Source organism: Podarcis erhardii (assembly GCF_964252035.2).
Source record: "Podarcis erhardii genome assembly, chromosome: 8".
Lineage (NCBI taxonomy): Eukaryota > Metazoa > Chordata > Lepidosauria > Squamata > Lacertidae > Podarcis > Podarcis erhardii.
In genome coordinates, this window is record NC_138499.1 from 56981705 (window position 1) to 57005473 (window position 23769).

The window sequence follows — 23769 nt, forward strand, 5'->3', positions numbered from 1 at the left end:
ATTGCTTCAATTTCCTGCCCAGAGCCTCATAGTCTCTTTTGATCTTCTGGAGGCTATTGCTTGCAGTGTCATTGGTTCCCACATGAACCAAGAGGAAGGGGTATTTGTCAGTGGGTTTTATGATTCCTTGCAGTCATTCAGTTACATCTTGGATCTTAGCCCCAGGGAGACAGCACACTTCCCGAGACATTTTGTCAGGCCCACAGATCACTGCTTCTGTTCCCCTCAGTAGGGAATCCTCTATCACCACTACATGCCTCCTCTTAGGTTTGGTCGGGGCTCTTCCGTGAGCTGTCCGTTCCAAGGTCGCCTGCACATTCCCTGAGGACTGACTTTGCTGCTCGTCTTCATATACCTGATCGACTGTAATGAGGGAGAGATTCTCAAATGGAGTCTGCTCTTCGTCTTCCATGCTAGGGGAGAGGACCTCAAAGCGATTGTGTATTTCTAAACAATCAGAGTGAACCCTGGGCCTCCTACTTCTTTGAGTCACGTTTTTCCATATATCTGGCTCCTGTGTTGGTGAACTAGCCTCCTTCTCAGGGGAGTCCCCTGTCTCCTCCTTGGTGGAGACGGTGTGCTCTGTTGCTTCCAAGAAGAGCTCTAGCTCTCTAATTCTTTGGAGCGTAGCTACACGTTCCTCCAGTTGCTGGACTTTGTCTTCTAAGAGGGCAATCGACATGCAATTGCTGCAGGTAAAGCTGCCTGCAACCTTTGGCAAGATGGCAAACATTGCGCAGGAACCGCAGGCGACTGCAGCTGTTCCCTCACCCTCCATCTTGAGAACGTGTCGTTGGGGGTGACTACAGCGGTCCTCCATCATAAAAAGTGTGAAGACAGGACAAATAACTCCCCCCCAAACAAACCTAGGTCTCCCCCAACAAACGTTTGAGACTAGCTCCCCTAAATATAAAAGATGGATTAAATTGCACACGCCACTAGGTGCGCGCCGCTGCCCTGCAAGCTCTGATAAGCTCCTCCCACAGCTAATCACCTACTTCAACAGAAACCCTGCCCCCTCTGACCTTTGCACAGGGAGAGCAGCTAATCAGCCACAAGAAACACACACACAAGAAAACCCTTTTTGCTCCTTCTTCAGCTGCTGCCCTGCAAGCTCTGATGAAGTATCCAGGAAGAGAGAGTTGCAAATTTATGATCAGCCAGGGCTGGCACCAGCACCTTGTGTCCTTCGACAGGTGACAGAGTCTTCAAATCCAATCAGAACCCAATGCTAATGTCCATCCTGGACCCCATTTAAAAACACCATAAATGTTTTCTGCATGGTGTTTGGGCTTCCTCAAACCTGCACCTAATTCTGGAATCAGACATAAAGAATACCACTTGCAAATTTTGACCATATTCCACTTCTAGTAAAGACTCCATTATTAAGATGGTCTCATGAATATCTCTTCCTACATTGCCCAGTTCTACGCAATGCTGAATAGCAGTGGACAAAAACTACTGTTCCATTCAGTAGCGATAACTAATCTACTGCAGCAAGTTATCCAAAGCAGAATGTTTTCCCAGTTGTTGAACTAGATCGAGTTCTGGTTGTTCTGGTTTATACGTACAGCATATCTTATTGGTGGCAACCTCCTTTTCTTCAGAATATGGAATAAATTTAGTTTTGCCTTTAAAAAGTTGACCTAGCAACCACAGCTCACCACACCCACTCCTTTACCCCATCAACACTTAAGCATGCATTTCGTTAAAAGAAACGGTGAATACACCCAATCTGTTTCACTTACTTAAATATATTCTCATATATAAACATATGAAGAACCTAGGCTTTCATTATTTCAACAGCAGCTTAGCCATGCACCCTTGGCCTTGAAAGAACATCTGCTCAGACAGGGGACTGTAGGGTTACTCAAGCAATGAAGCAAGTTTAAAAATAAACTTTCAGTTCTGATAGATATGAGAATTTAACATTTTGCACGGCAATCCTCTCACCCACCGCACAAGAGGAACACCCAGAATGCTCTGAACAGTTCAAAAAACTGAAATGCACTTTTGAAGCTGCGATCATTCACATGCCTATTTAGAAATACATTGCACTGAACCCAATAGGACCTATATTACACGACTGATATGGCTGTCCTCAGTCTCTCCAGTGCGCCTATGGCTGCCCTAGAATTGAATCCCAGACCTTGATATTCCACTTCAAACCATCTGTTGCAGTGCCCCTTTCTCATCACCAAAGGCAGTTCACATTATCGGGGAAATAGAAAATGATGTACTGTAAAACTCTAACACTTAACACATTTGGAATACCTAATCCTTACCTCCTTGCTCTGACAAAAACCCTGCAGAAAAGCTCTTCTTTCCTTCTGTTGCGGACAACTTAATTCACTGTTATACTGCTTACTTCCAAAGGGAACACAACTGTTCAGTAACACTGGAGCAGCTAAATGCACAGGGGCGGGGAAGGGGTGCCTATCTTTAAATAGTAAGCATATCCTTGAATTCACAGGAAACCCTAGCAACCTGCGTCCTTCCAAATAAATGCAGGCAATAGGAAAAAAGTCAGCATGACATTGCCTTGATTTTCTTTTCCCCAAACCATTGGAACAAAAATAGTGGCAGTTTAAAATATACATATATAGAAAACGGACAACAAAATATGTTTTGTTACTTATAGCCACAACTGAAGCATAAGTTGTCAAAACAGAGAGGTAGAAGTGAAAAATGAAAAGGAGAGAATGCTACAAATAAATAAGAGGGGTTGTGCTCTTTAAACTGAAGTTACTTCTACTTCCAGTGTTACTGAAGTAGGTGTTTTCTTTTTAATTAATGTATCCTGTTTTACACTTTGGGATACATCCTTTTCAGATTTGCAGCTATTAACCCTGCATCCTTACTCTGAGAATCCTTTCCTGTGGCATTTTCTGACTCACTTGCTCTCCCTTCTCTGTTCTAATGATATTTTGAATGGGCTCTAAACCTCCGGAGAACATAATTTAAGCTGTTCTGAAACAGCACCAAAGACAATGACCCCAAAGAAGAGACAAAGCACACCAACAAGCACCTATATGAAGCATATGCAGCCTCCTGGCCATGGAATATCTACAATAAGGGAAAGCAAGAAAAGAACAACAGTGATACGCCCATTAAAGCAGCTTATTTAGCATTTTCTAAAGGAGATCCATCTGAAGAGGGTGTTCTTGTGCACTTCTACAGGGTATTCTGAGAAACACAGAACCGTCCCCCACTCAGGACATATTTTGCGCTTCAGTATACTAGTCCTGTTTGTCCTCCCAGGGACAAAGAAATGTATTTTACTGGCTACACTGTAGCACTATAAGGAATGAATTAAAATACATCATTAACATCCTGGTCCAGCTTATCTTACTACCAGGACAAAGAGGCTATTCTTTGAACAAATGGGAAGAGGAGGGGAACTCATAACAACAATGAAGCACTCCTTGCCCTAAAAACCGCTGTTACAAGATCAACAATTATAAGCTTATATTCTGCAGATTTGGGTCCCAAAGAGCTGTATGAAGTGATGCATTCTCTAAATGGGAGAGTAAGTACCATTGATGACAAGGCCTTGGGGCTTCTGCTGTTCTCAGACCAATCAATAATCCATTATGTCCAAACTACATTTCCACTCTAATATGAAGAATAAAAGGACAGCCAATATTAGCAGTTATTTCATGTACAGGAGGGAAAAATCAATGAAACAGAACACACAAAAATGCTACCATCACAAGGTTGAAATGAATGGTCACACATGGCATTGACAAAACTGTTTACAGTACCCCTTTACCAACCCCCTTTATTTTTGCGTGAACATATTTTGCACACATGTGCTCTCACTCTCAACACACAGACACCCCACCTAATGAAATAGGGCTTTCCAAATTAGTGCCTTACCATAATTGCAGGACAAAGGACAAGCACATCACATTTTCAAGTGGAGAAAACACAATTCTCCTTTTCATTTAATGTCTTTGTTTCTCTGAGCAAGTCACAAATCTCAAACATCATATCCCAATTGCGGTTAGCGGTATGAACAAATCTTCAAAACACAATCTGATCTCATCAAACATAGTATGCATCCATCGTTTTCTGGCATACATTGACACAAATAAGCTATTCTTTCTTTTGTCAACATAGCTTTTTAAGTTATCAAATGGGAGCAAGACAAGTAGTAGAAAATCATCTAAATAAAGAATATTTAATCATTAGATGAAAAATATTATTGCTTAAGAGCATATAGTGTATTTCTGGTAATATAAAGATTAGTAGCTGAAGCTGACCTCAAATGCAAAGAGGTCGGGGACAGGATGTTATTGTTGGTAAGATTAAGAAAACTAATCAGCGAACATGAGTAGGTATGGAGGTTTTGCCAGAGATATTTTGATTTTAGAATGCTAATATGTAAGTTGCTATTGGCAACTTTAGACTAAGGAGAAGCTGAGTGGCAACAGGTAAGAGTAGCTTAAGGAGAATTTGAGAAAAATGTGTATTACACATTTTAACTCGCCCAATCAAAAAATGTTCTAAATAGGATGCACATAATTTAAAACATTTTAAATTGTCCTGAAATCAAATATCAATCAATACAATACAAATGAACAAAATCACTGCATTAAAAATAGTATCGAAGTCTCTTCTGTTCTGAAGCTACCTAATCCACAGAAGAAACCATAACAACAAATAACAATGTTTAGGTTGTCTCTTAAAGGCTTTACAACAGGGCTCTCCTGCCTTTGGGGGCCTGGGCTTACATTTGGAAATCTAAGCAACTGCTGTGGGCACATAATAGCCACTTCACAAAAGAAAAACTAGCTATGCTCAAAACCACCACCCCAAACACCCAAAACAAAACATGCAGTGAGGGTCATGTCTGAGAGCATCATGGTGCCACACTGAGGATCCCAACTCTGAAACAATGCTGATACCTATAGATAACAAACCTCATAGGACATCACTATAATGATCTGCTCTATCTCCCTGCTGCTTTTGCAGAGGAAATTTTATGCACCATCCTCCCAGCCTGAGAAACATTATTCAATATCTGCAGGGCTCAGACAATTTACCGTATTTTTCGCCCCATAGGACACACTTTTTCCCCTCCAAAAACGAAGGGGAAACCTGGGTGCGTCCTATGGGGCGAATGCAGGCTTTCGCTGAAGCTTGGAGAGCGAGAGGGGTCGGTGCGCACTGACCCCTCTCGCTCTCCAGGCTTCAGGAAGACATCCGCAGCCTGGGCAGCCCTGCAGGAGGTCCGGCAGGGCTGTCTAGGCTGTGGATAGCAGCCTGCTTCCCGGAACGTCGGGCGCCCTGAAAGCAGAGTGCCCGGCGCTTCGGGAGCACATCCGCAGCCTGGGCAGCCCTGCAGGAGGTCTGGCAGGGATGTCTAGGCTGTGGATAGCAGCCTGCTTCCTGGAACGTCGGGCGCCCTGAAAGCAGAGTGCCCGGCGCTTCGGGAACACATCCGCAGCCTAGGCAGCCCTGTGGGAGTTCTCCGCAGGGCTCCCCACGCTGTGGATAGCAGCCTGCCGCCCGGCAGGCGGGTCGCCCTGAAGCAGAGCGCCCCGCGCACCGAGCAGACATCCGCAGCGTGGGGAGCCCTGCAGGAGTTCCCCGCAGGGCTCCCCACGCTGCGGATAGCAGCCTGCCGCCTGAGGCAGACATCGGCCAGCCCCACAAGCTCGGGGGACAGCAGGGAGGCACAGCGCCGTTCCCCGACCTGGTTCGGTTTTCCCGACCAAAAAAACTAGGTGCGTCCTATGGGATGGAGCGTCCTATGGGATGAAAAATACGGTAAGACTCCAAAGTTCAAAAAGCATTGCACCTAAGAGCCAGCACATCTCCCAATAAACTGGATGCAAATCTTCCTTCCTCTTTATGATCATTGGAAGACACCACTAGCATTCTGAATCAGCTGAAACATCCAAATGAGACCCATCTTTAGTTCAGCTGACCATGAGCCAAAGCACCACGTGTCATGTTCTTGCAATCGAAGGCATTTATGTTTTCTCCATTCTCACAATTCCCAGCAGAGGTCAAACCTGGATGCCAGAGAAGCATCCAGGTTTAAACATACAGTGGTGCCTCGCAAGACGAAATTAATTCGTTCCGCAAGTCTCTTCGTCTTGCGAGTTTTTCGTCTTGCGATGCACGGTTTTCCATAGGAATGCACTGAAAATCAATTAATGCGTTCCTATGGAAACCGCCTTCCCCCGACCTCTTCTGGCGGGCGGCATTTTAAAATCGCCCGGGACAGTGGAGGACTTCTCCGCTGTCCGGGCGATTTAAAAGCCCCTGGGAAGGCAAGCAGGGGGGACAAAGACTTTTCCCCCCGCCTGCCTTCAGAAGAGGTCCAGGACAGGCTTCGCGGACCTCTCCGCAAGCAGCGGGAGCGCTCCTTGCGGAGAGTTGCCAGCGCGCCCAGGCTTCGCGGCCCCGCCGCCCGGCTTCGGGACATCGTTCCGATGCCAGGCGGCGGGGGGAGGCTTTCTCACCCCACCGCCCGGCATCGGGACGATGCCCCGAAGCCGGGCGGCGGGGGGAGGCGTTCCTGCCCCGCCGCCCGGCATCGGGACGATGCCCCGAAGCCGGGCGGCGGGGGGAGGCTTTCCCGCCCCGAAGCCGGGCGGCGGGGGAAGGCTTTCCCGCCCCGAAGCCGGGCGGCAGGGGGAGGCGTTCCCGCCCCGCCGCTCGGCTTCGGGACATCGTTCCGATGCCGGGCGGCGGGGGGAGACTTTCCCGCCCCGCCGCTCGGCTTCGGGACATCGTTCCGATGCCGGGCGGCGGGGGGAGGCGTTCCCGCCTCGCCGCCCGGCATCGGGGCATCCTTCCGAAGCCCGGCGGCGGGAGGAGGTGTCCCCGCCCCGCCGCCAGGCTTCGGAGGAGGTCCGAGGACAGCGGGGAAGACGAGCTGCGCTTCCCCACTGTCCCGGAGATTTCCCTATGGGCTGTCGTCTTGCGAAGCAAGCCCATAGGGAAATTCGTCTTGCGAAGCGCCTCCAAAACGGAAAACCCTTTCGTCTAGCGGGTTTTCCGTCTTGCGAGGCGTTTGTCTTGCGGGGCACCACTGTATATAGTTCATGATTTAATCCTGAATGAGGGTGCTAAATTGGCCCAAATTGGCAGACCAGCTGGGAAAGTATGTCTTATTGGGTTCCTGGTGCAGCACCAGCACAGCCTAGACTGCAATTTATTTATGCCCTTACTCCAATGAACTCAGGGCAGCATATATGATTCTTCCCAATCACCCCATTTTATCATCACAAGAACCCAATGAGAACCTAGGCTGAAATAGTCACTTGCCTAAGGAAACCCAGTGAGCTTTGTACTACTCCAGTCTGAGGATGGGCAACTTGTGGCCCTCCAGATATTACTGGACCACAACTCCCAACATCCGTCACCATTGGCCATGCTGGAGGAGCTGATGAGAGCTGGAGACCAGCAATATCCAGACAGCCAAATGTTTTAAAGCAGCAGTTCTCAACCTGTGGGTCCCCAGAGGTTGTTGGACTACAACTCCTATCTTCCCTGAGCTCTGGCCTTGCTAGCTAGGGGTGAAGGGAGTTGTAGTTCAACAACATCTGGGGACCCACAGGTTGAGAAAGGCTATTTTAAAGGAAGAGGACTCTCAGTCAGATGAGCACTGGATGTCCAAAATCTTGTATTTTTATCTTGTATTTCACTTCTTGTTTTGTTTCTAGTAATAATAAATAACAGTGATTGGGATTAGCAACTGACTGGATAATAATCTGCAGCTGCATTCTGATAAAGGCAATATACGTTCTTGGGAGCCAGTTAGTAATCTGGCTGTTTGTGGGGGAGGGTTGTTCATTAACTGCAGTTTCTGAGCAGTCTTCATAGAGAGCCCCACATACAATGCATTGCAGCAGTCTAATTTGGAAGTAACAGACCATGGATTACTGTGATCAGGCTCTGTCTGTCCAGAAAGATGGGACACAGCAAGTTGTACCAGCTGGGCTTAGCGGAGGTACTCCATGCTATGAAACCCCTTTGGACTTTCAGTGACAAAGGTGACAAGCCAGCAGCCCAAGCTGAGCACCCCTGTCTGCAAACCCATCCAGAACAGAAAGAACTGTCTTACCAACATTGTATTTCAAAACAACCCCTATGTCTGCTTTGCCTGCTATGCTGTTTATACTGGGATGAATTTGATTGTTGATTGTGTTGTTTTTAATTGTTCTTCTTCTGTTTTGTTTTATTTCACTGGGAATAGTAACGCTGAAGGGCAACACAGGGCAAGACAAAGCAGATGCCCAGGTGTGGATGTAACAAAAACCCAAACCAGGGCTTAGCACCAACTACCATGAAGGCAACAGAACCAGAGAAGAAGAAGAAGAAGAAGAAGAAGAAGAAGAAGAAGAGGAGGAGGAGGAGGAGGAGGAGGAGGAGGAGGAGGAGGAGGAGGAGGAGGAGGAGTTGTTGTTGTTGTTGTTGTTTGGATTTGATATCCCACTTTATCACTACCCGAAGGAGTCTCAAAGCAGCTAACATTCTCCTTTCCCTTCCTCCCCTTCCTCTGTGAGGTGAGTGGGGCTGAGAGACTTCAGAGAAGCATGACTGGCCCAAGGTCACCCAGTAGCTGCATGTGGAGGAGCGGAGACACGAACCCGGTTCCCCAGATTATGAGTCTATCGCTCTTAACCACTACACCACACTGGCTCCTGCAATTTTCACTCTGCATTCAAATGGTTGGTTGTTTGCACATAGTATTATGTACATGCCAGGCCTTTCTCATGGACCTATTACAGCAGAAATTAAGGTACTTCCACAGTGTAGAGCACTTCATGATGAAACAGGATCTTAAATCATCCTATTACTGTTTGGAAACCCACATATTTCATAAGCATCTATATATACATGCAACGTTCACGAAACCTAGCTGCCCTAAGTAACAGATGGGACTTCTTTTTTAACCGATAAAGAGGGACAATTTGGAAAGCAATAGTTCCATATAGCAAATAAAATGTGAAACCCAAGCTGACTATTTTGAATTTCAAAAGCTGCCAGGCATAGTAATCCCCGCAGAGAAGAAATCGAACCTGAAATCAAACCTTTCAGCTGTCACCCCAGTCCGGCTTATTTTGGTGGAAAGTCCTGAACTATTTATATGGAACTCCAGCGTAACATGGCACAATGGCAAAAAGAAAAGCCCTCTTTGCTTCTTGCCAATAACATTCCCAAACCATATTTCACCACCTCCATAAACTTTGGTTTATATGGGGAAGTAGCCGCAAACATATTTCAAGCCTCTCATTCTGTCCAGTGGTACAGAGATCTCCTACTGCTATCCTCACCTGCTATGAATAGATGTGTTTTAATTTTTCTGGGAGGCTGTTCCTGAAAGACAGTATGCAGAATGAGTGGTACAGACAAGGTTATTTATTCAATGACTATGAAACCAAGGATAGAATCCCTCATATGTCTGTTCTGTAGAGTCAGCATAAACCTGACTATTTTCCTATGGAGCATCAAGAGCAAACAGAGGTTTGCAAGCATTTTCTGTCTTCCATTTTCCATGTTGGCTTTACAAACAGAACAGAGAAAATACTGGAAGCGCTCCGCATCCCACATTAGTCCGAGCTCTACATTTTATAGTATGTTTTGCCTTTGCAGTTTGTTAAAACTTTAACAAATTACTAGTCACACCAGAGCAATGGAGTCAAGGCAGAGTGTAGAGCTATATTAGAATTCCAGGCTCTCGCTGAAGCTGCTGTCCTCATGTGGTTTTAAATTATCCAGTATAAAACATCTGACATTTCCACTGAAAATGGAAAGCCAAAATTCCTAGCCAGGAATGTAATGTCCCACTGCCTTTTATTTTTCACGTAAAACATAACAGTACACCATCCATGATAAATGGCAATCAATTTTTAACCGGCCGAAGGCTTTGACAAAACGTACCGAAGCAGCTGCACATGGAGGCAATAGTGCATTCCAGAACCAGAATAATTTTAAAGCAAATACTAAGAAAAATAAATGAAATCTAAGAGCAACGCAAGCAGTCAAAATAACATTAAATGAATAATATTAAAAACACAGATCTGAGAAACTGGAGTTCAGTAGCTTAACTAGAGTTCCCGTAGCAATGCCGATCTCCAGCAGGCATTTGACTAATTTTAGCAGCAGTCAGAGAAAACACAGAGTCCATAACAACTGTGTTGCTACCTGCAAGACAAAAACAAGTTTTCTGAGCTAAACACATGGAGTTTACTTGCCCTTAGAGAGAAACAGAACCCATACAGATGGACATTTGGCCACATATTTTAGCCACATATCAGCACTTGGGAGTGTGGCTAAATTCTGTTTGCCTTTTTTTTTTTGGACAGGATGATATAGACAACCAACCTATCACAGGATGAAGAGTTCTCCCCTAGGGCAGCTTGTTTATATATACAGTGTGGGCTCAGATTAACAATACAATCTGATGAACGGCATGAACACATTTTCCACAAATGCATTGCTTATACTATGAAGCATCACTGGGATACTTCTCCATTGCCACCATATGTATCCGGGGGGGGGGGGAGGCAAAGTCAAAGCTCTCTATCATGTAAATTGTTTAGGTTGTCCTGGGTTTCAGAATTTGTACCATAGCACTGCTTGCTCCATCAACTGAAACTGTGTTTTGTGTGTGTGTGAATTTTAAGTACTATTTTATTTATATGCCAGAAACCACTTTGTGGGCACAATGTGACAAAAAAGTGGTCTATTAGCAAGCACAATAGATGAATTATAGAATACACACATATCAATCACTAATAGCATTCTGAAATTTGTGTTCTATTTTTATACACTACAGGTAGAATAGGAGTGCTGAATATCACTTCGGATATCACTTGATGCCCAGGCTCTGAATTCTTGCTTTTGATTTAGAAATATTACAGAAATCACCTCCAAATATATTAAACGTATTTATTTATTTAATTGCACCTCACTTTTCCCCCAAGGAGCTTGAGGTAGTTCTTGATCTCCCCACTTTATCCTCCAAACAACCCTGTGAGGTAGGCTAGCATACAATTGGGAAACCAAGATGGTTTTATTTTCAACCACCTAAGTGAATCTCACTGAATAATCAGGAGGCTGTCCTCAACTCAGTGCTATGTTTAGAGATGCAGGTGAAGAGGAATGCCAGAAAGGCCCTTTGTCAACTTTGGTTGATTTACCAGCTGAAGTACACACTGGAGAAGGCAGATCTCACCACAGGTATTCATGCCCTCATAACATGATATAGTTGACCTTAATCACGTGCTTTATGTGCATCTACAGCCACAAAGGCCCTGCTCACAGGCTTGCCATGAGACCTCCAAAGGCACTAGAGACAAGGTCTTTTCAGTGGTGGCCCCATGCCTGTGAATGTGTCTCTGACTCATCTCACCTTGATGATTTGGCTGTTCCAATATGCTTTTAACTGAATTAGGTGGCTAGGTCTAAAATTTCATTTCATTATTCCAATGAGAATGATTAAAGTAGCATTTGGTTACCATGACTAATACAGTTAATCCTGTTATTTACAGGAACAAACCTTGACCCAGGTCATAGCGTGAAGGCATATGTAGTAGCTTTCTTGCAGAAGCAAACAGAGGCAGACCTGTTCCCCCACACTGCACACCGAGCCAAGGGGGGTGGTGCAGGGCGTTGCAACTATGACATATTGCACATGTAGAACAGAAGGTAACAGGTGGGGGGGACACCAAATTTTGGCCTTGCACACTGAAATTTGAAAGACCAAACTCCATCCCAAAGCTAAGGGGTTTTTGGTCTAGTCAGTATCTGAATGGGCGGTTGCCTAGGAACTCTGTGTATGATATCTTGAGTCACATGATGAGGGAAAAATAATACACACAACTAAATTAAATAAATGAACGAGCAGGATGTGTTCCTTGCACACGGTTGCCAGGAAGGGCTAATTCGATCTTATCCTGCACTGTTTTCAAAACTTTAGTAATGTGGTACCTCAGGTTACAGACGCTTCAGGTTACAGACTCCACTAACCCAGAAATAGTACCTCGGGTTAAGAACTTTGTTTCAGGATGAGAACAGAAATCATGCGCGGGGACGCAGTGGCAGCAGGAGGACCCCGTTAGCTAAAGTGGTACCTCAGGTTAAGAACAGTTTCAGGTTAAGAAAGGACCTCCAGAACAAATTAAGTTCTTAACCCGAGGTACCACTGTATCTCCAACATTCTGTATGTTGTAAGCACAACAAAGGGATACTTCAAGTTATTTCCTTTTGCAAAATGAAGGCACTACATTTTGAGGGCTCTATCCCAGAGATCTAAAGCATTTCTTTAAGTACCATGGTATGTAAAACGTCTTAATTTGATTAAGCTTTTGGCTGCTGCGCTGATGAAGAGGCAATGGTGCTGAAATACAATCCCTTCGCTTTCTTACCATTCACACAGCTTTCATACAAAAGTTTTAAAAATGGCCCTGTCCAACTTGATGGCAAATTTGAGTATAAAGATAAGACCCAAACTTCTGCCTGCATGACCAGTTGATACTGGCAACTGATACTGGCTGGGCTGACCAGAGGAGGGTGGGTGGTGTGGGTGGTAACAAAACCAATGAAGAACCCTATAATATGGCTTGCCTCTCTGCAATCTACTTAGATAACTGACCATTAAGAACTATTCTGAGACTGATGGGAATTAAAAAAATATATAAAACCCTATAATCCATGGGTAGCTCTCAAGATGGAGTGGGCTACAACTCCCATCAGTTCCTGGCAGCATGGCCAAGGGACAGAGATGATGGGAGTTGTTATCCCAAATATTTGGAGGGCACCACGTTGGCTATATCTGCTGTAATCCATGCATTTCTAGTGCCAATGTGACATTTCCAGACTATTCAGAGTGTTCCATCATCTAGTTTGTATTCATGCTTGTACCAGGGAGTGTTAAAGTCACTCTGGTGTGCAATTTAGAATGCTAGAAACTAATATTTTAGCTGAGGAAACAAAACAAAGCAAATAGCTTTCTATTCCAATCACAGAACTTGAACTACAACACTAACCACATAATGCTATGCATGTCTACTCGGGAGTAAACCCCAATGCTAGCCCAGGTTGTTTGTTGATGCACGTATTACATCTGTGCTGATGGAACTGCACTGGACACAGATTAACTACAGGGCCGTGTTCAAGGTCTTGTAACAAACATATAAAGCAGTGAAAAACTCAGGACCATATTACCTGAAAGACCTGTACAGACCTGTAACAATGAGGAAATTTTACTTGTGGTATTGCGCCCTATAGCCAATGACACAAAAACAGGCATTTTCTAACATTGCCCCTGCCCTCTGGAATGCCTTTCTGCCCACCATACATGTTAGTTGCTTCATACATTTTCTGAAGAAATAGATCTTTTTGCACATGCTCTGTCTGACTCATAAGCTTGGACCCTGTTATTACTGAATTCTTGTTTTCCTGATACTGTTTTATTGTTTTTAAGTAGTATTTTTGTATACTGCTTAGAGATTAGTATTAATATTAAGCAAGTTAGAAATGCTTTTAAAGAACCAATTGCTTAAATAGGGTTACTCCCAAGTAAATCTGTCGTAATCTGATACCCACTCACCTGGGAGTAACACAATGGGACTTACCCTCTGAACAGACATGTATGGAAATGTGCTGTTAATTTTTAAACCTGTTGCACAATGAACAAGCAAGGATTATGCCATGGCTTACAGTGCAATCCTATTCATGTCTACCGAGAGGCAATTCTTACCAAATTCCTCAAAGCTCATTCCCAGGTAAATGGGGTTAGGATTGCAGCCTTAGTTATTATATGGGATGTTTCGCAATTCTGTTCCTAAAATGCAAATGCCTGGCATTATTTTGATACAGATACTGGCCATCACTATATTCATTTCTGAAAATAGGCACCCACAACCCTCCAGAGAAGATGGGGGCGGGGAGCGACATGTGGCAGCATTTCTATTGAAGAAAAAGCATTAACTGATTGGGCAAAAAAAAAACAGCATAGAAGAGAATGGAGTTAAGGGGCAGGGCATGTGGCTGCAGGCGAGAGAAGACTAAGTTAATTGTACAAGTGGAAGTATGTTCTATTCGCTTCTAACAAACTGCTACGTTTCACTCAGACCACACCCATTAATATTAACAGACCTAAGTTATTCACGGCTATTAATTCCAATTGCTCTACTTGCGAGTAAAAATCAGATGAATGCAACCCAAGGATTCACCATAGATGTCCTCAGAGCTATCAGAGCACAAGAAATATTGCAGCAGTTTGAATATATATTTTAAAAAATAATAATTCATGTTAGGAGGAAAAACTGCACTGACCAAATGCCTTGATTCCATAGCTTGTGTATTATAATTATGGGCCATACTGTTAATTTGTCTCCTTTCTTTAACTGTGTGTACTGAATAAAAATTAATCTTGTGTTTACTTATTTATGTAAAAAATATACCACGTAATATAATATAAATCTAAGCGGTTTCCATAAAAACAATTTTTTTAATGGCACTAACATTTCCTGAAAACTAGGGAAATAGTTTATTTATCTCAAATTACACTGAGCAGTGTAGATGTAACAGCAATGTCAGGGTCCAGAAAGCTCAAGCCAGCTAATTAACCCACCCTTTCTGAGTTGAGAAGATAATCAGAGAGGTTTGGGGCAACATCCCCTGCTTCCTGAAAGCCACTGAAAAGGCTCAGTCCTCATCAGACTGCTTTTTGGGGGGACAGGGGAGTTGAGTTTGTTTTGGGGCTTGTTTGTTTTTTGGAACTTGGGGTTCAGCCTTCTTGCTTTTCTATGGTCCAGTTTGGGGTCCAGTCTTGTTGGCACTCAACTATCCAAGTTTGCTATTAGAGAAAGTTATGATTATCATGGCCCATAACTGAGTGCACCCATTTCCCCCTATTTCCCTCTTAGCAGCTGCCTTCACATAACCACACTTTTTAAGAGAAAAAATTTTCCTGACTTCCCTACTGCAGTTCTAAAGACAATCTAGAGATTTGGTGCAAGCAAGTTTTAAAAGGAAGTTCTTCAAACTGTTACATACATAATACCCCTCCAGAAATTCTTCTAAAGAGAATTATTTAGTCACCAGCTTTTCACACTCAGAAAGGTTTTACAGGCAGTTTTCAGTTCTCTGGGGATCAGCTCCCAAGGGGAAAGGTCTCCATAAAAATATAAGTATGTAGAAAGATGCTATTATGAACACACCCTGCTCGTTTGCAGCACTTGCATCTCACTTTATATATATATATATATATATATATATATATATATATATATATATATTTCTTAAGCTCACTAAGTGAAGGTGTGTTTACAAAATAACCACATTTGAATTTGCTTTGTACTGAAATGTATGCTGTCAAAATTGTGCAATCTTCTGGAAAGACTTATATAACTTCCCACACAGTAGCAGCTCCCTACTTTTGCAGTGGGACACAATGCATCATGCAATATTGACCTTCCAGTAAAGTTGAGCAAGTTCACATCAAAAGGAATTATCAACTATTGCAAAACAGGTGGGGCTTATTGCTGAAACTGGATTGGGCTTAGAGTTGTGGTGGTGGTGGTGGTGGTGGTGGTGGTGCTGTGTGTGTGTTTAAAATTGGTTGCAGGTTTTCCAGGAAGCATTAATGATGCTGTTGTTGTTGTTGTTGTTATATATAATATCACCTGACACAATTGAACCATGCTGTGTCATGAGCAGTGTAATGTGATTTGGCCTTCCTCAAGATGCTCAAATATACCTCTTCCTATCCAAAAAGTCCACTTACCCCTTGGTCCCTTGCCTCTAAAAAGTTGCAGAAAAAAAGACAAAGGAAACTTGCATAAGGCAAGGCGTTTCCTCAACTGCTGAAATGTTAGCACTGTTTTGGTGTGATCTAATTGTTGATCACATTATGGTACAACTTGTTCTGCTGCTTTTTGACAGCATACACTTAAAAAACAGTTACAGGTCCTACCATGCACCATCAATCAATAATCTTTTTTAATGATAGTGACCATTCTCCAAATTTTTAAATTCTCCGGCATCAATACATCACCCCACCCCCTTCCACTGTAATGACCTTAGCTCAGGGTGGTACAACCTGCAGCCCTTTTTGGCAATCCTCGGCAACATTCAAGGGAAAAAAAAAATTGAAGCCTTAAAAAAATTATTGTTTGTTTCATGAAGCGCATACTTCTGTTTGTGTATTAAATTTGTTTAATAATTAAATATATTAATTGTATTGATTCTATATTTAATTATATATTAATGTTAATGTATATTATAGAATCCAAGAATCATAGCGTTGCAGAGTCAGAAGGGACTCTCAGGCCCATCTAGTCTAACCCCCCTGCAATGCACGAAACTCAACTGGATCATACATGAGAGGTGGCCATCCAACCTCTGCTTTAAAACCTCCAAGGAAAGAAAGTCCAGACCTCCTGAGGGAGTCTGCTCCACTGTCCGATAGCACTTACTGTCAGAATTTTTTTCCTGATGTTTAGTCAAAATCTCCTTTCTTGTAACTTGAATCCATTGATCCTGAGTCCTACACTCTGGATCAGCAGAAAACTTCCATCTTCCATGTGTCAGTCCTTTAGATATTTGAAGATGGTGGTGCTGTGGGTTAAACCACAGAACCTAAGACTTGCCGATCAGAAGGTTGGTGGTTCGAATCCCCGCGACGGGGTGAGCTCCTGTTGCTCGGTCCCTGCTCCTGCCCACCTAGCAGTTCGAAAGCATGTCAAAGTGCAAGAAGATAAATAGGTATCGCTCTGGTGGGAAGGTAAACGGCGTTTCCGTGCACTGCTCTGGTTCACCAGAAGTGGCTTAGTCATGCTGGCCACATGACCCAGAAGCTGTTAATCACTGATTTATAAGGAAACAGGACAGAAAATACTTATAAATATATGAGAAACTGACAGAAACCATATCTATGCCTGAGTCTTTGTATAAAGGTTGAAATCCTCTGCACTACACTAATATAGCCTGGCTCAGTTTCTTACTTGCCCATTCACCTCTAATGAATATAAATTCCAACTGAGCAACTCTGCCACACCCAGTGCAGGCAGCCTGCAGAACTGTGAGTTGGTAAACTGTTTTGCAGGCTGGTGCACTATTCTTCTCCCCTTTTCTTATCTGCAATACTGCACACACTAATATTCCAGTGTGAAGGATTTCAGTGCAAGTTTTCATTCTCAAATTCTTCCAGTGCTTTGCTTCAGGCACTTTTGCACAGGAAAATAGCACTAGAGAGCCTATTGATTAGGGTCCCTTCATTCTCCAGGAAAGCTTCTAGCCTAAACCCCATAAAATTAGACACACACATACTTTGTCTGCTTGTCCTGATTTTTCACATCTCACTCCAATTCTCACCAAGACTTTGCATATGGATAGCAAACAAGTCTGGCTCCATAAACAAAACCTGTGCCCTAATTATTCATTGTTAAAAACAGTGGACAAGACATTCACACCTGAAGAGTCAACACTGAAAGAAGAAGAAGAATTTGGATTTGATACCCCACTTTAACACTACCCTAAGGAGTCTCAAAGTGGCTAACATTCTCCTTTCCCTTTCTCCCCCACAAGAAACACTCTGTGAGGTGAGTGGGGCTGAGAGACTTCAGAGAAGTGTGAGTAGCCCAAGGTCACCCAGCAGCTGCATGTGGAGGAGCGAGGAAGTGAACCCGGTTCACCAGATTACGAGTCTACCGCTCTTAACCACTACACCATGCTGGCTCTCACCACACTACCACTCTCACCACACTGAAAATGTCTTATGAACTCCAAAACTGCAGCAACTGATTTTCGTATGTGGAAACATGTGATGAACATGCCTGTCACCTGGTTGAGTATCTTATTTTTAAATAGTTAAAGCAACTAGAGGTGGGAGGGGATAATGCTGAACTGAGCCCCAAAATCATTCTAAAAGCTATTAATATGAGTTTAGGCTTCTTTACCAGACTTTTCACACACCCCAAGCTTGCAAAACATGCTGTCACATTTTTTTAAACTCACCTCAACAACAAGGCCTTGAGAAAACACTTCAAAGACAAATAGATTCTGCATTACTTCTCTTTTTTAAAAAAAATCCTTAGGGGCTGATAAAGGTGTATTGGGACTACATGTTGCCACGTAAATTATCATCTTGCATATATGCCAGTGTCATTATAACGCTTGTGTTCTAAACAGAACCTTGATGAAACTGAGTGTTCAGCTGCCTCGTGGCCACGAGAAACAAAGTAGTACAGAAACGAGATATTTGACTGCAATCCATACAGTTAAGGTGTGGTGATAAAGACAGAAGCACCTAATAGATTTTTATTTTCAAGCATTATATTAATTGTTTAAATATATGGAAACCTTATATATGGTAGCCACAATTCAGCACAAAATTCTGCTTACAAACTAACAAACTTAGCCAGGCCTAAGTCTTCATTGGATTGTACAACAAAAGAATAGCTTGTAATAATAATAATAATAATAATTTATTATTTATACCCCGCCCATCTGTGTGATCAGCTACAGAAACTTCTATTCTTTTAACTACTTCATGTTGCAGTTTTGGGTTAGGTAAACTGTGCTGGTAACTTACTCTCAACAATGTTGCTGAATGTCAGTTTTGCATGCTTTTTGGCCTTAGATTTCTTCTAAGTTTATAGTTTAACTCTGTACTGTACTTTGTATCTTTTTTTCCACACTGAATGGTTTTTAAAATCCTTTTAATTTAAAAAAAAGGTGTGCTGCACATTACAACACATCTGTATGAACATTAAATACATGGTAATTCAGATGATTTCTTCCAAAGATGTTGCATAATTCTACAAGGGCAGCATTAAGATGATACTTCATGCAACAATACTGTTACTTGTTAACAATGCAAGGTGGGCTTTCCGCGTCTTAGTATTGAATAAAATGGAGGCTAGCAGTAGTGTCAGAACTACAACACAGTCTTTTCCATTCTAAGAATGGAATGTATGAAGTTACCCTTTCATCTCCCAAGATGAATAATTCATCTTCAAAACTGAGCATCTATACAAATCACCCAAACAGTGAATTAGAGTAGGGATGGTTGAGCAACGCATAACTGTGATTAGTTGAGCTCCTCCTCCTCTTCCGATGGGTTAAAGGGCAAAAAGTGATCCATAAATTTGGGGGGCGGGGGGAGGAATTATTTCTACTCTTCTTACTGTTACAGCACAAAGACATTCAAAAACAGGTACAAAACAAATGGCACATTATTTCACATTATTGACACTGAGCAATAAGTTTATTCTCATGCTTGCCAGACCCACAACTGCAGCGCAGATCAATGTTTGACACCACCAAGTGTTTTACAGCCAGACTCAGGGCTCAGCAGCTAATTAAGGCAATGAACAATGTTAATATTGAACAGTTGCTAGGCTGTAATGTTAAGCTATATTGCACTATAGCAACTCACACTGGAAGGACACCCATCTGTATTCACTCCCTTGCCAACTGCACTGGGTACAACACCTTTCTGTGAAATGAAAATACTTCACACTCCCCTGAAATTAGCTACCCTCCTATATGCAAGCACTTGGCTTCGGCTGAAAGACAGCAATGTGTGTCACTTTGCAGTTCCATGTAGTTTGCTCAGTTTATTTATTTTCTGAAGCATATGTTGGAGGCAAAATTCAGGCAATTTAATTATCACCTAGACAATCTACAGCACACTCCAAAACACCATGCAAAACACTAAATGGCTGCTCTCCCAAAAATATTGTCTCTAGCATGGAGTCAATAAAGCATGGGGCTTGGAGGCAAAAGGTGAACACAGCCATTCTACAGAATACCTGCAATATTCCCAAAGTCAAAGAGTTGTCACTAATATTGGATGCTATAGTAGAACAATTGACTAGAACCAGACACGATTTTGTAAAATGCAACTTCAAGTCTAAGTGCTGAAACCCAGTGTTAAAATGGTGTTTTGTCATGCTATAATAAATTCATGTAAAAATATACAATTCTGCATGTTTTAAGAATATGGGCAATGTTGTTTGTGGTTCATACAGGTGTCACAAGTCATGCATTCATGCTTGGTTCAGTTACAATCAAAAATACATTGTCCTGTTATTAATTATAAAAACAATATTTAATTGCACATTATGCAGTGTGTTTTGTTGTTGTTTTTCTCTGGCATTTTCTGACCATTGCCTAATCCCACCCAGAGGATTTGAGGAAACAACATTCAGTGCCAGTGGAAAGCCTGCACATCTTTTTCATGTAACCCCACATTCTTAAGACATGGATGAGGAACCAGTGGCTCTCCAGATATGGCAGGTCACTACTTACATATCCCTGCCCTAAGCTTTACTTGGAAGACTATAGACTTCTTGGGACTCTGACTAGGTTAGATCAAGCTACACCCATTTTCATTTGGCCTCATCTGATAATTTACCAAACACCATTTACTAATAAATAGAATTCCTAGGTAATATAGAATATCTGGTTTTTTGTACTTTGCCTCTAACATTTATACACGCACACACACACAATTTATCTGGCTCTATATGCAAGTTTGGAAAATATCTGTTGTTTGGAAAATATCTGTTTCTCTATGGAAGAAACACCGCATTAGGAAATGCTCAAATTATTATGACTGTTATTGTTCTCCACTGGCAAAATGCCTAAAGATGGAAAAGGTACTGTAAATATCCTCAAATGCCTTGTAAAACAAGACTTTTCAATTTTTTAAAAATACCACACACACCCCTGAACTGAATTCTCTACCTAGCACAAGCAAATTTTCTCACACGTTGTCCAGTATGATGAAGCAAACGTAGGCACGTAATATAGGAGATCCTTTCCTGATTGAGAAACACTCAGGGTGGTGTAAGTAGTTAGGGGGCTGGGCTGGGGCCTGGGAAACCAGGGTTCAAATCCCCACCCACTGGGTGACCTTTGACCAGTCGCTGTCTCTTAACCTGACCTACCACACAGAGTTTGTGAAAATAAAATAGGCAGGGGGGGGAAACAGGTATACCACCTAGAGTTTCGTAAAGAAATGGTGGAATAATGTAATAATAAATGAATAATATGAATTCCTGCATTTTTAATGAAAGGTTCCAATTAACTTCATAGGGTGCTTTGTTTTTCCTTTAAAAAATGCTAAGATGGAATAAATAGCAACTTAAATGCTTCACAGCCAAATACTTCACTGCCAAATACAAGATTCTTATTGGTCTGCATATATATTGCCATCAAGTGTATTCTAACTTTCTTTTTTAGTTATGCCAAGAAAAACAAGCACAACTCAAGGTCAGGGAGAAACCGTTGTTCTTCAGCCTTATCTGAATTCCATTTCAGGACAACAAAACACAAACCATTTTAAACAGGAAATTCTTCCGAGAGTAATTAATTCGTCTTACAAGTGAATGTGAAATGTTGTGGTGTGTTGTTGTCTTTTTAAAACACCTGGCCTAAAATAACACTGAAACCATACTGCTCACATAGCTATTTTATTTAATTTAGTGGCTAAGTAGTCAGCAGCATATGTGCTCATGTTGCACGCATTCTCAAGTGTAGATTCTGATGTAGCCAAACAAGAGGGAGGTATCGGCAGGCTCAGCGGAAAGCACCATATACAGAAGCACCAAAGATAAAATGAACAAACTTTATGGGGATCCAAAAGAGGACAGAGAGAGAGACAGAGAGAGAGAGAGAGAGGAGCCCCAATAGAGCTCCATGACGACTGAGCAAGTTCAGTGGACACAGAATGCAAAGACCCTTTAGAGAAAAATATGGGAAACTGCAGGGAGGGAGGGTATGGAATGGAGTATCCTGGAAGAGAACAAGGCATTTAGCTCAGTTGGTTAGAGCATGGTGCTAATATGCCAAGGACCAGTTGCATATTCCTGCATTGCTGGAAATTGGACTAGATGATTATCAGGGTCCCTTCCTATCTACAATTCTCTGTTTCTAAGGCGAGCTATAATCCAGAAAATGAACACTCCACATGGTGACAGTTTGTTGCAGGTTCTGCTTGTATATATGCTTGTGCACAATGAAATTCATGGGACGTATTATTCATCTTCCACACAGGGATGGTGATTAGAAAGCATCACAATTTAAGTCACATTTTGCAAAATAAGAAAGTGGGGTATATTGGCATGGTTGAAAGAGGCCACCACAATCGGGAAGTTACCTCACACAGTTTGCCCATAAAGTTGCCTGCATATTGTGTTTCAAGGAGCCACCCATACAGCTTCTTGCACCCATGAATCTGGTCAGAGAATGGTGTATGTGTTGCCTGGTGAATGACTGAAGAAACTCTTCCAAAAACAAACAGAACCCCATTTGTTTGGTGCTCAGAGGTCCGTATAGTTTAAGCTATGGTTTTCCCAGTAGTGATGTATGGAAGTGAGAGCTGGACCATAAAGAAGGCTGATCGCCAAGGAATTGATGCTTTTGAATTATGGTGCTGGAGGAGACTTGAGAGTCCCATGGACTGCAAGAAGATCAAACCTATCCATTCTGAAGGAAATCAGCCCTGAGTGCTCACTGGAAGGACATCCTGAAGCTGAGGCTCCACTACTTTGGCCACCTCATGAAAAGAGAAGACTCCCTGGAAAAGACCCTGATGTTGGGAAAGATTGAGGGCACAAGGAGAAGGGGATGACAGAGGACGAGATGGTTGGACAGTGTTCTCGAAGCTACGAACATGAGTTTGACCAAACTGCGGGAGCCAGTGGAAGACAGGAGTGCCTGGCGTGCTCTGGTCCATGGGGTCACCAAGAGTCCGACACAACAACAATAAAACAACAACAATAAGCAAAGAGAGAAGGTGGGCATGAAACAGCATGGATTAACCCTTACTTCTTCCAAAAACAAATCCCTGAAAGGATATTATTCTAATAGGAGAGTAACAAAACTTTCTAAAATGAAGTCTGACGGGGGGGGGGGGGTGAATGTTTTAAGCAATCACACTCAACACCAAAATTGTCTCAGCTCAAATTAAACACCAAAGCCCGTGTTCAGATAAGCTTCCTGAATATCTAAAAGATGAATACTTGAGAACGGAAATTCTGCTTTTTATGTCCCGTGGATCCGTAATTATTTCATCCTGTTGCAAACACGAATCTACAACTCCACACTGGGCTTCTGCATTCACAGTGAGTACAGACAGAAATATGCACAAGCAACCATTACTGAAGTAACATATGTACATCCTATCTGTAACTTCATCCCAGCCCACAATTGCCTCTGGATACACCAAGGAATTATTAACATTTGCCTAAGTATTTTTCTGCATTTTCCTTGCAGAAAATGAATGAATGAATGAATATTAATGTTCATTACTAAAGACAAATTATCTGCTGGATGTGGGAAAGTCTAGCTACAGAGCCACCTGCGTTCCTCCAAATATTCCAGTTATAGCTAATTTCCTGGAGGTTTTTCATTCAAAAGTTGCTGTTGCTTTGGTCAATGACAAGTCATTTTATTCAGAAAATAGTTAAGCCACTAACAGAATAATAAACAATAAAGACACATTAGCATACACCTCTGTTTTTTCAAGTTGCTGCTTGTCTGTCTTTAACTTAATGTGTCACGTTATACTATTTACATCAAGGTGGTTAGAAATTGGTTGAAAAAGAAATGGTGATTGTAAATGACTGAGCACATCACCACTCCTATTTGTTATGAATTTGTATAGATGGTTCACAGTCAGATTCTTAAGACATATAGATTTTCAAAGAGGCATGTGATATGATACAAGTGCAACTTTATACATGCACAAGCAAAATGACAATAGCCATGACTAAATGGAATGACTAA

General features: G+C 42.5%; 1 protein-coding gene across 4 annotated transcripts in view; it reads right to left on the reverse strand.

Annotated features, from left to right (window-relative positions):
• Positions 1 to 23769, reverse strand: part of ZNF516 (zinc finger protein 516) — a 126874-nt gene that overhangs the window by 74991 nt on the left and 28114 nt on the right. Inside the window, exon 1 of one of the 4 annotated variants that reach the window (XM_081873353.1) lies at positions 2286 to 2304. The exons of the other annotated variants lie outside the window; for them this stretch is intronic. The gene's annotated coding sequence lies outside the window, so the exon portion shown is untranslated. Of the gene's footprint in view, positions 1 to 2285; positions 2305 to 23769 lie in introns of those variants that run through there. 4 annotated transcript variants of the gene reach the window in all.